Below are 15,133 nucleotides of genomic sequence, written 5' to 3' on the forward strand. Positions count from 1 at the left end.
TATACATATGTGTATAAGCTTTTTCTAATACCTACAGTTTGAGGAGAAAAAGCAATGCAACTGTTCTCGAAGTCTGAATTAACGATTGACAAACAAATATGTTGTAATTTATTTTTAATGGTGAGGGTTTTGAGGAGTGACTCATAATTTTTTAATTGCAGGGTTTTTCAGTGCAAAAGTTATTCTGCTCTTATTTATTTTACTTACTCTTGCAAGTAAATACATGTAGACTTGGTTATTTTTCCTGCTGGAAGTACATGGCATGTATATTTTTCTAGAATTCCCATAAATCCTGTCAGATGTCATCTGTTTACATTTGAGCTGCAGTTATGGGTTTGTCTGTGTTCCACTGTTGGGATCCATCACTACCATACCTAGGAGGTTTCCCAGAAACATCAGCGGTGATCTTACTTTTCCTCTCATAAGGCAAGGGTTCAATTTTTTCCTACAATGCTTTGTTCTTATTACATTAGTTAATACTGGGATAAAATACTTCTTATTAGTTTTGACTTTTTAAAAAAGAAAAACTCAGAGTAAGCCTTTTGTCTGCGCAAGTATTACACAGGGTATGAACAGTTACCATGCATAAAGGTACCTCAGAAAGAGAGAGTGAGGCTGCTTCTTGCTCAAGAGAGTTTAACTCTTGAGAAAGAGGAGGTCTTTGCTGACATAATAAACCATTCAAAAAAATAAATGTAGGAAGCTTGGAGCCTGTATTTCGTTTTCTGATTTCCACCACATTCTTCTTGTCTGCCCTGATGCTGTTTAAAATTGTAAATTTTGGGGCTTTATTAATTTGACTGACTTTAAAATGCTGTTTCTATGGAGTCAAAAGCATGCTTCGCATGCTGGTTCCTTAAAAAAGCAGATAAAAAAGTAAATAATTGTTCCACCTTTGAATATGAGAAAAGATGAAGAGTACACCAAATTCCTTTGTTTAAAAATAAAGGGAAACACGTATGATCTTTCTCCCAAATTCTCTTGGAGAATCTATTTGTTAGATATTTGTCTCTTAGGGATTCTCTGAACAGAGGATGCCTGAATTTAGGCATATGGCTGTCTTTAGAAGGTGTATTTTTTCCAGTTTTGACTCACAAAAGGTAATATAAATATTTCGTGTATTTAGGGGTTTATGTTACTTCTAGTTTAGACTAGAAAATACAAAATTGTAAACCTGCCACAGTTTTTAGAGAAACCCACATCATTCTATTTTTGCGGCAGATACATGTTCCACTCTTAGTAAATTTCAAAGACTACATTACTAAAATTCCCTGGGCAATTGGCTTGGCATCTGCTAATTTAATTCCCATGTAGTACTGTAATAGGATATAAAGTAGAACTCTGGGGACAAGTGATAGTGTTCAGTGAGGATGAAACTCTAAAGGATATGAAAAGGATTGCTTTGCTTATGCTGCAAGTGGTGATAAGAGGTAAAAGAAAGTTTAGGGGAGTAGATGGAGATTGAGCTCTTCCAATACCAAACCTTATCCCAGATGGAAAGAAATTATTTGCACCCTGTATCATAGAAATGCTTGAGATTAAACTTGCTGTGACAATGAGAGAAAATAGGTGTTGACTGTCACCACCTTCCACACCCTCAAGGTCAGCAAACAGATTTTTCTTTCCCAAGTCTCTCCTCTGGTCTCCCTCAATTAATCCATACTTTAAATTCCTGGCTTGACTCCCCTGCTCATATCAGTTACTTTTACCATCAGTAAAAACCTTCTGGACCTGTTGGTTTTTTGATTTCCCACCTTCCTTCACCTGGGAAAAGGCAAGAAGAGTATGCTGAGTGTTAGGAAGTACATGTTGCCTAAAGACTCATCTCCTAACTAGAGGAGGACACAGCACAAACTATAATGGACTGTGTGTAGATTCACATTGACATGGTTTGAAAATAATGCTTTGGTTAAGTTAGGAGAAAATGTTATTGCTCCACTGAGCTGCAATTATGTGAGGTGGAATCATAGCCATGCAAGTCTGAATAGAGGCAAGGGGGAATGCTTATCTATAGATGAAGAAACAAAGAAGGAAACAGCTCTCTGAAAAATTATTCTGCTGCACTTTTTACCACTATTGATGGGTCTCTTCAAACTTTGCCATGCCTAACACATTTTTTTCTTCCACTTTTTCAGCTTTTTTCTGGAAAAAATTAAATGTTCTTGGATTTCTGTTCCTGCTGTTGACACTGCACTTCACATGAAAAACATTTTATTTGGAAACATGCTGATGTTTTTGCCCAGCCATTACTTTATAAATTCATCCTCTCATCCCCATCCCTGAGTGGGGGATTTTTGTAGCTCCTGGGTGGGACTGACCTGGTTTTACCACCTTTCACAGCTGCAGTCACCACTGCTTGGTCAGTTCTTTCTAAGACTACCTGCCTGATGTCCTGCCATGGTATTCTGCACCTTATTGCATATCTGGTTTCTCTTTGTGAATGGCTCATCAGTATTTCAGGCATGTAGCTAAAATAGATATTCTCCTTTTTTTTCTCCCTGTACATTTTTCTGTGCAGATAGCACAGCTGACTACTTCCCACTCTCACAGCAGGGAGTTACCTACACATTTTATTTGAAATCCTGTCACTTCTCCTGTAACACCCCTCAGATACTCAGTGCCCCACTTCTGATGGAAGTGCTTTTCCCATCACAGCTGTGCACATCAGCCACTCTCCAGGCTGACCTTCCCTGCTGCACCACCTCCTGTGCCAACCCCATTTGCTGCCTCTCATCTGTGGCCAAGACAGTAGAAAGTTCCTATCCTCAGTCCTGAATGCCCTTCACATCTTTACCGAGCCTTGGCCACTTCGATGCCTCACTCATGAGCCCCTCGTCAGTGGACTCTAACAGTGCACTATTATGTTTGTTACATTTAAACTGACTTTATTTCCACACGCTGGGAACTGGTGAAGTTGACTGGGGATGCTGGTAAAAATAGTTTTGTTGTAATGTAATTTGCCATAATGAGTTTGTGCATGGTCAGTAATGGTGGGTCAGTTCTAATCTTGTGGGAGGTTTGGTGGTGTTTTTCTTCTAATTATGAAGAAAATCACTAGCAAGAATGCTAAAGATTTCCGTTTTCTGCCCTTTGGTGCAAGCCCTTCCTGGAAATGAAAAATCTCTTCTCAAAGATGGACAATTTATAAAGTGAACTCCATGGATTCACTTCAGCATTTTCAACTTTCATGGTCAAGAATAAGTAAGAAGACTACTTGGGGCTTGAATATCTCATCTGGCTTTGCACTGAGTCAGCTCCAGCAACTCTACCACAGAGAAACACCTGAGTTTTACAGTGTTCACACTCAGAAAACCTTCTGAATTGAAAGGGACCCACAGGAGCCATCAAGTCCAGCTCTTATGTGAATGGCCGTTTGTGGACAACAAATTTCAGTGGATTAAGCCCATTAGGTCCTCATTGATGTATTGTATTATGAACACAGACTGTGTCTTCAAGACACGTCTTTTTTATAAAAACCTCCAGGCTGTACCTCATAATATACCAATTTTATTTCACTTTTTAAATGTTATTAAAGGAGTTTGGATTTTGCCTTAAATTTCTAGTTTGTAGTACTGCAAGCTGCATTGAAGGAAAGGATGCTGCTGCTGTAAAAATCTAGCTGGTTTATGCAGTCTTCTTGGAGTAGAGTTTTTTTACCAGCTGGAATTACAAAAACTGTCCTTGCCACTTGACCCAAAGGGAAGAATGAATAGCACTGATTCTGAAAAAATGCACCTGCAAACCATTGGTAGGACAATATCCTGAGGAAAGTTCCACAGCAGAGAGTGGAATTGGTAGTCCTGGAGTCTCATTTTTTAAGTGTGGAGGTCTGTCAGAGCTGGAGCTTCCCTTTGCAGGATATCTGGGTATTTACACATGACTTGAGGGCTTTTCTAGGAGGACCCATCACTGAGCACCTCCTCAGGTGCACTGGTCACCCTTCTGAGTTGACACATCACTTTTATTCCAGGAGAGTGCTATGCACACATAACACAGAGCAGTGCAGAGGTTCCTCTTTGCCATGAATTGCCCAAAACTGTAAACAGCCACTTTTCACTAGAGAACACTGTTGGTCTCCATTTGTAGTAAATTTGGGCCTTGCTGACTAGTCTACAAGCCCTCTTGCAGGCACCATTTCCTTTACCCAGCCTCACACCATAAGGGAACAGCCTCCCTTTCTTGTGAGAGCAAGTAAGTGTAGGCTGTTTATCAAAGTAAGGTGCAAGAGTCTATGCCATCTCATGTTCTTGGTGGAATAAAAGAATTTGTGCTCAATGAAATATCTTTAGAGAACAGAAGAAATCTTTATTTTGCTGCTGAGAAGTTGGCTTCCTGCTGATCTAGTGAATTTCAGCCATCCCCCCTGCTTATTAACTTTTATACTCTAGGAGTTCATTTTGAGTGTTCTCTTCTGAGAGGCCAGAGAAAATTGCCTGGGATATGGAGAGCAGGGAATATGAAAACATCTCTAGTTAATGCAATATATAATCCTCTTATTTGATATCAGTGATAAGCGGATCCTTGATCTGTGTGTACTATGGTGCTTTTTGTAGTCAGGATATTCTGTTAGCACAATGACTAATGCCTCCCTTCCCAACTACATGAATGCTTCTTATTTACACAGCTTAAACTCTTTATTCTTGATGCTAGCTGATCATTTAGCAGACTGGCTGCTGGCATGGCTGGGCACTGCAGGCTGAAGGAGAGTGCTCTCAGTGACGCACATCATTACACGGGCTCTGGCCCTTGTTGCTGGGAATTGTGTAGGAATAACAAAAACTATAAAAATATCTGGCACACTAAGGCTGAAAAGCATAGAACTGAGCCACTTGCACTGCTTAACTCTTAGTGTTCAGAGTGTCTTGCAGCATGATCTTAAGCCACAGTAGATGTAGTGAGTAAAACAAAATCTCTCAGCAAAGCTGAAGGTCTTTCATAGCTAAAATGTTCAAGAGAATCCTTGACAGCTTCAGCTGTGTCTTAGGATGGTACTTATCACTTATTTTCATACGTGATTTAGGGGAACAGTCAGTACAGTATGATTGCAAGCATGGTTTAAATTTCAGTGGAAATACAGAAGAGAAGGCAGGAAATTGAGGTTAGAGAAAACAGACGGGGAGGATAATTAGGTGCAAAAATTGAAAGTCTAAGGAGTGGCAGACATAAAACTTGGAGGGATGATGAGGAGGTAAACTTCAGGGAAGCAACAAAAGCTTTCAAAGAAGATGGTTAAATGGTCTGCAGTTGTGGAGAGAGTATCTGAAAAATCTATGTATTGGATAAGTGGGTTCCAGTTACTCTAAATGAGCTACAGCTGCGAAGTCCTTAGTTGGGCAGCAGTTGTAGCTTGTGAAGATAACTGGGATAAAAGGGGTGAGTTGAGAGCTCTGGAGGAGCCCCTGTGAAGCCATGAGGAACTGTGCTACAGAGAAGAGCTGCTTGGTAGAAAACCAGCTAGAAGGTATGGACTTTAGGAATATAATAACAACACTATGGGACTCTAGAAATATGATAATAACAACAAGATAACAACATGCAGTCTGGTGGAAACATACATACCTTTTTTTGGTCTGTTTCAACACAGATCAAAAAATGTACTGCTCAACACAGGCTTTATCTTAATGGTGTATGTTGTAGACTTAGAAGAGGGGAGCTGGAAGGCATCCTGAGATGTCATCTTTTACATGTGCACCCTCTAAATGTTGCTGACCCATTTTCACATGCACTGATGAGAATCCACGGCACTCACTAATTGCACGGGTACTCTTTTAGACTCTGCTCAGGCATCTGGAAATATTTAATTGATATCAAGCATGACTGGAGGTTGAATCCAGGTAGTAGGATAGTCCCCTCAGTAAAAGTAACTTGAAAAGTAACTATGTGTGTACACCAGGCACCAGAATTACAATGGTAAAACCAATCCTTCCGGAGGAAGTCTAACAGTGACACTGGGAATAATTTAAACTTCAAGAGCAATAGAATTGAAGTGTGTTTTTGTTGAAGAACACTTTGGTTTTTAGCATCCACAGAATTGCTAGAGGAAGGTAGCTAGAGAAAGGACGTTAGTACTCAGAACTTCTTACTCAGTGTTGTGTAGTTTTGGTTCTTACCAGAGATCTGTGACTGGTGTAATTTATCATCTTTTGCCCAGTTGACAGACATCGCCATGTTTCTGTTTCCTTACTTGCCTCATGTTGGAATTATTGGTCCTTAAACCTGGAGCTGCAACAGATGAGTCTCATGCATGTAAATAAAACTTCTTATGCAGTGTTATGAGTACTTATAAAGTTTTTCTTGTATGCAGAACATGTTACCATATCCTAATACAAGTATCAGCAAAAATAAGGGTAGGAGGAAGCTGTTCCTGAACTGTCCGGTACACTTGCACTGTGTTCAAGTAATTTTAGAGAATTTTCTTATGAGTGCTGGGAGCTCCAATCACTCTACATTCTAACATGAAATCAATGGGACAATCTGTAAAATCCAATGTTGATCCAGGAGAAAAAGAGCAAATCCCTTTCACATAAAGAAATGTTGCATTTATCAATTAACATGTCCATGTCCACCAAAAATTAGTAGAATTTTTAAAACAGGAGAATTTTATGAGTTTCAAGACTACAGAATTATGCAAATGGTCACAAAAATAGCGGAACAACTGAAGCTTGGTTTCTGTTGGATTTTTCTCTCATGATTAGTTCACTTTTTACTGAGGTGTACCAAGCCCTTTTGTAGGAAGCCAAAGAAGCCACACAGGGGAGAGTCCTTAGTGATGCTGAAATTGCTGTGGAAACATCAGTCACAGTAGCACCTCATTAGGCAATAGACAGTCACCATGGGAAAGACACTGTGATGAAGAGATTAATTCCTTAGTGTATCATAAAATACTTATTTCAGTTGCAGCTTTCTCATCATTAAGGAAAAATTTTCCCATGAAAACTTTCTATTGTCACATGAAGTGAAAGCTACTTTCTGTGCTTTCCTCAGCTCTGCTCCCTGATCAGCAGCTTTCACTGAACTTGTGGGAATTCAGCACTTCCACCACGGTTGCTTGAAACTGGCCAGGAAGTCAAAAAGAAGACAGGTCATGCATATAAACTACTCGTAGTAATTTAGGATGTACTTGGACATAAAGGGAACCCTTATGTGTAAGAGCTCATTTGGTCTGCAGTGGGTGGATCTGAGGCTATGGGGTCATAGAGGAGGGGAATGTCCCTTCTATGCTTTCTGCATTACTCCTATGTCATCCTGTGAAGTATGGTTCATGCGGATATTGAGCATAGGGTGAGAAGCCAGATGGGCTTCAGCTCTGATCTGAGAGGGCAACTGCTGTAAAACACCTTCAAATTCCTTTATAGAAAGATGATTAAAGCATAGAACACCCCAGTAATGAGCATTTTAATTCAGTAGAAGGCAGGCAGTAAGCTAGCCCTAGCTGGGAGGTTCCTCAGAAAAGACAGTGATGAATGTGTGTGGAGCAATCAAGGAGCACTTCTCGACCTCACAATGGCTGAAGACAGCTCTGACAATTTTGTAGCTCAAGGATTTTCATCTCTATGATTTCAGCATGGTAGATTGTACAAGCACTAAAAGCAAAAAAAAGAAATCCACCCCCCAAAAAGCTGTTCTACAATTGCACGCTAAAGTACAGTATGGACAACTAGAACTTCTCTCCTAGGTAGTTTCTGTTCTGTAATGGGAATTATGTATTGATGTCAGAGAATACTGATTCTGATGGTGATCTTAACTTGCTGCTTGTACAGGCTGTGCTACACAGTAACTGAATATGAATGCTTCCAGTTCAGACAAAGGATAAATACAAAAGTCTATTGAGCTAAAAGATGCTTGTTTCTGAAGCAAATCAGTGGTGATGTTTTTTCAGAAGCTATGATAAAAGAACCCAAACAAACAAGAAAACCCAAAAACCTCTTTTAAGCTGTGGAATTTTATATTTTTTGTCATGGTTTAGCCCCAAGTCAGCCTCTCATATATTCCCTACCAGCAGGATTGGGAAGAGAATTCAAAGAGTAAAAATAAGAAAACTTGTGGGTTGAGTTAAAGACAGTTTGATAGGGAAAGCAAGAGCTGTTCATGTGAGCAAAGAAAAACAAGTAATTAAAATCACCATTTCCCATGGGCAGGGTGATGTTCAGCCATTTCCAGGAGAGCAGAGGCCCATCACACAGGGCTCTGACTTGGGAAGACAAACCTCATAATAGGAGGATAGAATGTAAGAAAATAAAGACAGTGCGGAAGGTAGTCTCACACCTGAGGAGTTGCAGCTGTTCTAATCACCAAAGATTAGGAACAGGCCTGAACTTAATAGGCCACAGCTGTGTCCAATAAGGAGACAGTGCTACAAAAGAGTGGGTTAGCTGGGTGAGGAGAGAGCTGGAGTTTGTTGGCTGTGCTGTGAGGAAGGAGTCAGTGCTGTGAGGAGCTGGCCGTGAGAAATCACTGAGAAGGTATGGGACTTTTGCAATTAGATGACAACACTATAACTCTAAATGTCCCCCACCCCCCCCCCCCCATCCCGCTTCCTCCTTCTTCCTCCAGCTTTATACACTGAGCATGACACCCCCTGCTCTGGGATATCTTGTTGGTCAGCTGTCCGTGCTATGTCCCCTCCCAGCTCCATGTGCACCCCCAGCCCAGTCACTGGTGGGGTGGGGTGAGAGGCAGAAAGGGCCTCGACCCTGTGTGAGCCCTGCTCAGCAGCAGCCAAAACATCCCTGGATTACCAACACTTTGTTTTTCCCAGCACAAATCCAAAACACAGTCCAGTAAGCAGCCACTGTGAAGAGAATTAATTCTACACAAGCCATAACCAGCACAACATGCTTGACATGCAAGTTCTTTGTAGAGAAAGAAAACATTTAAATTTTTATTTCTAGTGCTCTTTCATCTGTGCTTGGGAACTTCTTGGGTTCATGGTGTTCTTGTATCTGATTTTTGGGGATATTTTTGGTTGCAAAAGGGTTTGTATGTATTTTTGGCTGTTGCTGGCTTGACTGATGAGGAGTGCTGCTCTCTGTCACTGGTTTATTTCCTTATAGTGGTCTTTGTGCAAGACCTTATATAATGATATTTCAGGTGGAAGAGTGTCCTCCTAAAACTATACTGGGAAATAAGCTGTATGTATATTGTTGTCTATAAGGAGATTCCCAGTTAATTTTCAAAACTGTTTATTCCTGGTAGAATAAAGACCTTAACACAGCTTTTTCCTTGTGGTGCTGGTGAGGAAGATCAAACATACCAGGCAGGTTTTTAGCTGTGAAAATAATCAGCATCCAAATCCCAGTGGAAATATAAAGTAATATTTGGGGTCTCTTGGCAAATAAAACAGCTCCTTCAACACCTTTGCAAGTTAAAAATGGGGCATTAAATTGTATCAGTCGTATAGTTTAAAAACTGGACTCCAGTTCACTTTTATTTCAACAAATGTAGATGTTGAATCTCAGATGAAGAGTATGCATTGGGAGGGCATATTGTGTTTGCTTTTTGGTGTGTGTGTTGGTTTGTTGGGTTTTTTTACCCAGAAATAGCTCTAAACAACTTAAATGCAGTTAAAAGAAGCCCATCTGTTACTGTTCTTGTTTTCTTACCCATCATTTAAATGGTAAATATCAAACTGTAAATACTTAAACTGTGTTCTCCTCTTTGACAAAGAAAAGGTGGTATCAGTTCACCTTATTGTGGAAGTAGTGCAAAAAACACAGGGCAGGTCTGAAATCATCAACTGCTTGGTACAAAGTACTTATTCCAATCAACTGCCAAAACATTTCCCTCTTAGTTTCTTTAGGTCACAGTTACCTGCTTTTCAGGCTCTCTTCTCCATTAATCTGAAAGGAGGAAACCCTAGCTGATAGGAATGTTTTAGAAAGGAACAGTTTACACCCTGTGAATTTTTGAAATGCCCTTTTTATTTAATGGTCCACATATGCTTTGTTTAATGAGTTTGAAAAGCTTTAATTTAAATTACAGTGGGTGCTCTAGTGCTGTACTACTATTGCTGAAGCACTGTCAGGCAGCGTTGGTTCTTATCCAACAAAACAACATAATCAAAAAAATGTGCAGTAATTTTTATAACAATAATGTTTTCCTTCATGGAAAACAGCAAATAAATGTGCCTGAAGACTTTGCCTGGGCACAAATTATTTAAGCCTTGCTGTTGTGGTTTTTTTTTTTTTTTTTCATGTCAAATTTAAGCTTCCATTTGTATCTCTGCTGTCACTTGTAGGTTTTATCTTTCTGAACTTAAGGTTTTTATTTATCAGCTCTATCTCAAAAGCCATTTATTTAAGGTTCTTGAGTTTTCCTACCATGACAAGCATACTATTTTTTTCTGATTTTCCAGGATAGTCAGGACAAATGGAGTGGGATGAAAAAATAACAGGTTTTCTCTGACCAAACTGCAGTATTATGTTAAGCGATGGGTTTGTCTCTATTAGCAAAGGGCATTGCCAGGCCCCAAGGAGAGCCTGTCTGCTGACACTGGGAAGCTGCTGGAGCAGCTAATTCCTGGTCTGAATTAGAGCCTGCCAGGCAACTCTCTCCCAGTGGGTACCCAGGCCTATTTTCAGGAGTTGTAGGGTCAGGACATGTCCCCATCAGGCGGCTGCATGCAGTCACCCATTTCAGTCGAATCTTGGAAGGTGACCTTATTCCCGGGAAGCTACTTGGGAATGACTAATTGAGTGGGATAGCTGTGGCCTGTGAGGTTTCCTCAAGCAGCCTGAGCTGGCAGTGCTGGCAGCTGGTGAGCGAGGCAGCAGCTGTCCCATAATAGCAGAGTTTGATCCCACATCTGTGTGTGCCCCTTCACTGGGCTGATGGAGCGGTGGCGTGGGAGGTGAAGAGCTCTGTGTGGCATGGCTCCTGTCTGCCCCTCCACCAACACTGTGCTAGAGGTCCTCTGTCCTCTTCCTCTAAAGGAGGTGAGGAAGTCCCTCAGGACATTTCCTTATGGACACAGGAGCATGGTTCAGTGGTTGAAGTAATGTATCCCCCAGTGGCAAAAAGGGAATCGGAACATGTGTCAGAAAGTGATGTTTTCAGGCTCAACAGATTAACAAAATGATTTAAAATGAGGTTGGTGTTAGTTTGTGATTTATTTTTCCTCATTTTCTTTCTAAGCACTGAGTTTTTTATTTGTTTCTCAGATCATTCTTCTCCTTCCATTTCTCATGACATTGCTTTCTTGCCATGCCTGTTTCCTCCTTCTGTTGTGTTCTCACATTCCTGGCTGCTTGCCCCACTCATGAATTCTGCTGTATTGCATAGTTTCACTTGTCTGTGACCCAGTCCTAATTTTCTGTAGTTTATCTCTTCCCTGGTGCACACCTTGTCATGCCCTCAATCACCTTTGCATCCCATCAGTGAAACCACAGTGGTAATGCCTGTGACTTTCACCTTTCTTTACTTCCCTCCTTCTCAGTTTTCTCAGATTGAGGAGGAGTTTCTCCCTTCCCAGACTGCCACCTCTAGCTGAGCTCAGTGTCCTTGCCCATCTCAACCCTTTCCAAGCTGTGTAGTTTCCCTGGTGTCCCATCATACTGATAGACAAGGATTTGGGTTCCTGGATATCGATACTGCACAGGGTAAAGTAGGCACTGACTAATCTTCTCCTGCTCAAGCAGCTTTAAAAAGCAGGGTTTTTAATCCTTCTTCCCCAGTGCAGGCATATTCAGGTGAGACTGTTCTCCAGTTTTAGAAGAAAATTAGAATTTGTTGCCATACAGAAAAGGAATGGGGAAGAAACGGTGATTAAATGGTGGCACATTTAACTGTTTTGTATTTTTGCAGCAGAATTGCATAAGTGCCAGGTGACATCTCTGTCTCTTTGTGGGCTGGTACCAGCAGTAGGGAGAGCTGTGTGAGGCTGCTCATGGGGGAGACATGAGGTGGCTGCCCAGATACTTCAGTTTGGTGCTTTGGCAGTATTTCCTGAGCCCCAGTTACTGGATTTTCCTGCTGGCGCAGGGGGATCTGTGAGCTGCAGCTTCCTGGCAGGATTCTGGGAACAGCACCAAAACCCCCGACAGGCAGCAAGCAGGTTTTGTGCTCTGAGTCAGAAGCAGGCTGAGAAGATGCAGCCTTCAAAGCATGTATCCAAGATGGGGAAGGGGATCTGTGCAAGGAGGAAATTTCCAGTGTGAGGCTCAGAGCCTGGAGGGACCCTCTCCTGCCAACACTCTCGGTGAGTCTGCGGGTCAGATGCTAGTTTTTGTACAATCACAGGAGAAAAGAGATTGCTGCCTTTCACCACTGCTACCCTGAGCCAGCTCATCCTTCTAGCTATTTCTGTCTATGCTTATCTATAGCATCATCCCCCTTGTGCTTGTGTACCTGCCAAGCATTCAAAACAGGCTCTGCTGTGGCAGCCTCTTTCCTTCTCTCCAGCCTGGAGGATAAATGACTGGATTGCTTTATTCTTTATTTTTTTATTTTTAATTGTTTCTCTGCATCAAGAATTTATGGTGGGAAAGCTAAGCTGGAGAAATGCTTTCTGGAGTGGGTGGCCAGATTGGCAGATCTACTTGTTCTTAGCCCCTAGAGAAGTCCTGCAAGCTGACCCTTGCTGGGCTCGCTCTGCTCTTTTTGAAAGCGATGGTTTCTCAGAGTGAGATGTGGTCTCGGGTAAAAACAAAGAAAGTTTGGATGCGAGAGAGAAGATCTGGATCTGACTTGCCCACAAGGGGACCCAGAACAGAAAGTTGAATGCTTGGGTGAGTTCACAGCAGCTGGCTTGTCCAGTGCAGGACACTGTATTCTTCTTTATTATAGACTGAGTTATCCAAGGTAAAAATAGCAGTATCAGAAATCCTATTATGTCTACACTATCTGTATACTCACTGCAGCTATATGTGTGTTTTGTTTAGTTTGGGGCTGTGAAGCAGATTGCTCTCTGTGTTTAGTCCATCTCACTGTGGCTTGTGACTTTACTCCCCACTGGGAATTTCAGTGCTTGCATCTGGAATTGTGCAAATACATGCAGGTGTGCAAAATTTACATCCTGCTTTAGCACCTTTGTTACAGCACTGGTTTAAGTAATTAAATTTCACTCAGATTTGATAATTGACATTAAAGCGTGTCTTCTGCTACATCAGTGTATGACTTCACAGGCAAAAAAGCATAAATATCTATATTTGTAACATACTGCTTCGTATCCTTAAAATACAAGGTGCAGACATAGTGAAAGTTTCAATGCACCTTTCGAAAGTTGAATTGTTGGATAGGTGTGAAAAGATTGAATACTCAGAATTTTCTTCTTTTAAGTAATCAGAATTTAAACACAGAATTTCAGTGTGAGGCTGTCAGGGCTTCCCAGATACTTCTATCCTTACGCTGATTGAAACTCTCATTCTAACATTTGAAATGAGACCTGGGTTCAGACATCCTACATCTATATTTCTTTGTTAAATCTGTAATTAAATATGAATTCCTGTGGCAATATGTACAGTGGAAGTTGTTTCGATGAGAAAGAAGTGTTGCAGTATGTGGAGTATCTAAGTATCTAAATTTCTGTGTTTTTGTAATGGTGTTTATAAAATACCTCTGTGATGTAGGCAACCACTGAATTAATTTACAAAATGAAGCTTTAAAAATAATTTTTGCACTTCCACAACAGCATATTTGTAGGTGGTTACAAGTGATGGAGCATTTGGGCTGAGATGTCCTGTGAATGAATGAATGTGAGTTGGAGTTGATGATCCTTGTGGGTTCCTTCCAACTTCTGTGATTCTGTGTGATTCTGCTGGCTATAGTTTGGGTGATACTTGTGGACAGAGACATTTGGCCAGCATTTTGGCTTAGTTTCTTACTGGCATATGATGTTAAACCTGGCAAGTCCAAGGAAGAATGTGTTTGATCCTGGTTGTTAAAAATTATCCACCTTTACTTGTATGAGTCTGACAGGTGTCAATATATATTAATATTAAGAGGTTTTCAAATTCATAAGTAACAAAATTCTACTTTTTCTCAATCCATAAGTAAAACTAACCAGTGATGCAGAGCCCTTGTCAAGTTGGTGAGAAAATCCTTTACAAAGGGAATTGCTGCCACTGAACTGTTCTGTGCTTTGAGGAATGACAGCACAGGAGGTGGGAGGAATTTTGCTTCATTTTCACCATCTGAAGTTAAACTGGTCGTTTAGGCTCACCACCACAGAGTGAGGTGTACAGTTCATCACATTCTGGAGCATCTTTGTCTTCTTTGAGAAATGCAGTTAAATATCTTCATTCTCCTGCTCAGTCTCAGATTCTTGTTGCCTGGATTTTATTTTGTTGCCTGGGTTTCTTTACTTCTAATGCTGCCTTTTGGAGACAACTAATTATTTTCCTCTGAGAAAGAACCTATTTTAATTTTGAGGAGGACAGCTTATGGAGGGGACTGACACAGGAGGAGTTAAGCGTGATGCTACACCAGGTCTGGCTCCCACATCCTAAATATCCTCCAGTGCTGTCTCACCAGCAAAAGCACCCCTGTGCCCATGCATTGCTCCAAGACATGCAACACCCACTGCATGCAGTGGAATCCTGCTCTGGTGAGCTGCAACACAGACCTCATTTTGTAGTGGGCAGTTCTGAATGGAGAAAATAATCAACTGTCACGTGGCACATTGACATGTGGGCAAAGAGCTTAGTGTAAGGATGTGACAAGGGACCTGTCCATGGTGTGGCTGTCTCAGGCAGGATAGAAGCTGCCCAGTTGGCCAGAGAAGGGCTCACCTGCAGAGCTGGGTGAGATGCAGTTCAGGCAGCTGACAGATGGAGCAGATCTGACCTGAGGTGATGTGCACAAGGTCACTCAGCAGGTGGATACAAAAACCAACCCACCTGCAACTCCTTAGGACACACCATCTCCACAGCAGCCAAACGACCTGGGTTAAACACTGCTGTCTTCATGCCCCACATGAGGTGGATCTGGGTGGGGAGTGCCCAGGAATGAGGCTGTACACATGGCTACACAGCCATGCCTGCAGGATGACGGGAAAAACAAATTGGCAAAAAAGGTTCTTTTCCTAGATTTTGCAAAACATCATGGCTAATACCCTGTTGTGCAGCAAAGACAGCAGGTGCCTGGGACTCTGAGTGGTCATGGTGCCCTTAACCGATCCTTTACAAGCCACCAAACC

The 15,133-nt window shown here is 41.5% G+C and overlaps 1 protein-coding gene across 3 annotated transcripts in view; it reads left to right on the plus strand.

The window, feature by feature from the left end:
- MTUS2 (microtubule associated scaffold protein 2) overlaps positions 1-15,133 on the plus strand; it is a 264,605-nt gene that overhangs the window by 17,191 nt on the left and 232,281 nt on the right. The window contains exon 1 of one of the 3 annotated variants that reach the window (XM_063149101.1): positions 11,888-12,196. The exons of 1 other annotated variant lie outside the window; for it this stretch is intronic. The gene's annotated coding sequence lies outside the window, so the exon portion shown is untranslated. Of the gene's footprint in view, positions 1-11,887; positions 12,197-12,360; positions 12,726-15,133 lie in introns of those variants that run through there. One more of the 3 variants, XM_063149102.1, reaches the window with a different exon arrangement.

This window comes from Melospiza melodia, chromosome 2 (genome assembly GCF_035770615.1).
Source record: "Melospiza melodia melodia isolate bMelMel2 chromosome 2, bMelMel2.pri, whole genome shotgun sequence".
Classification (NCBI taxonomy): Eukaryota; Metazoa; Chordata; class Aves; order Passeriformes; family Passerellidae; genus Melospiza; species Melospiza melodia.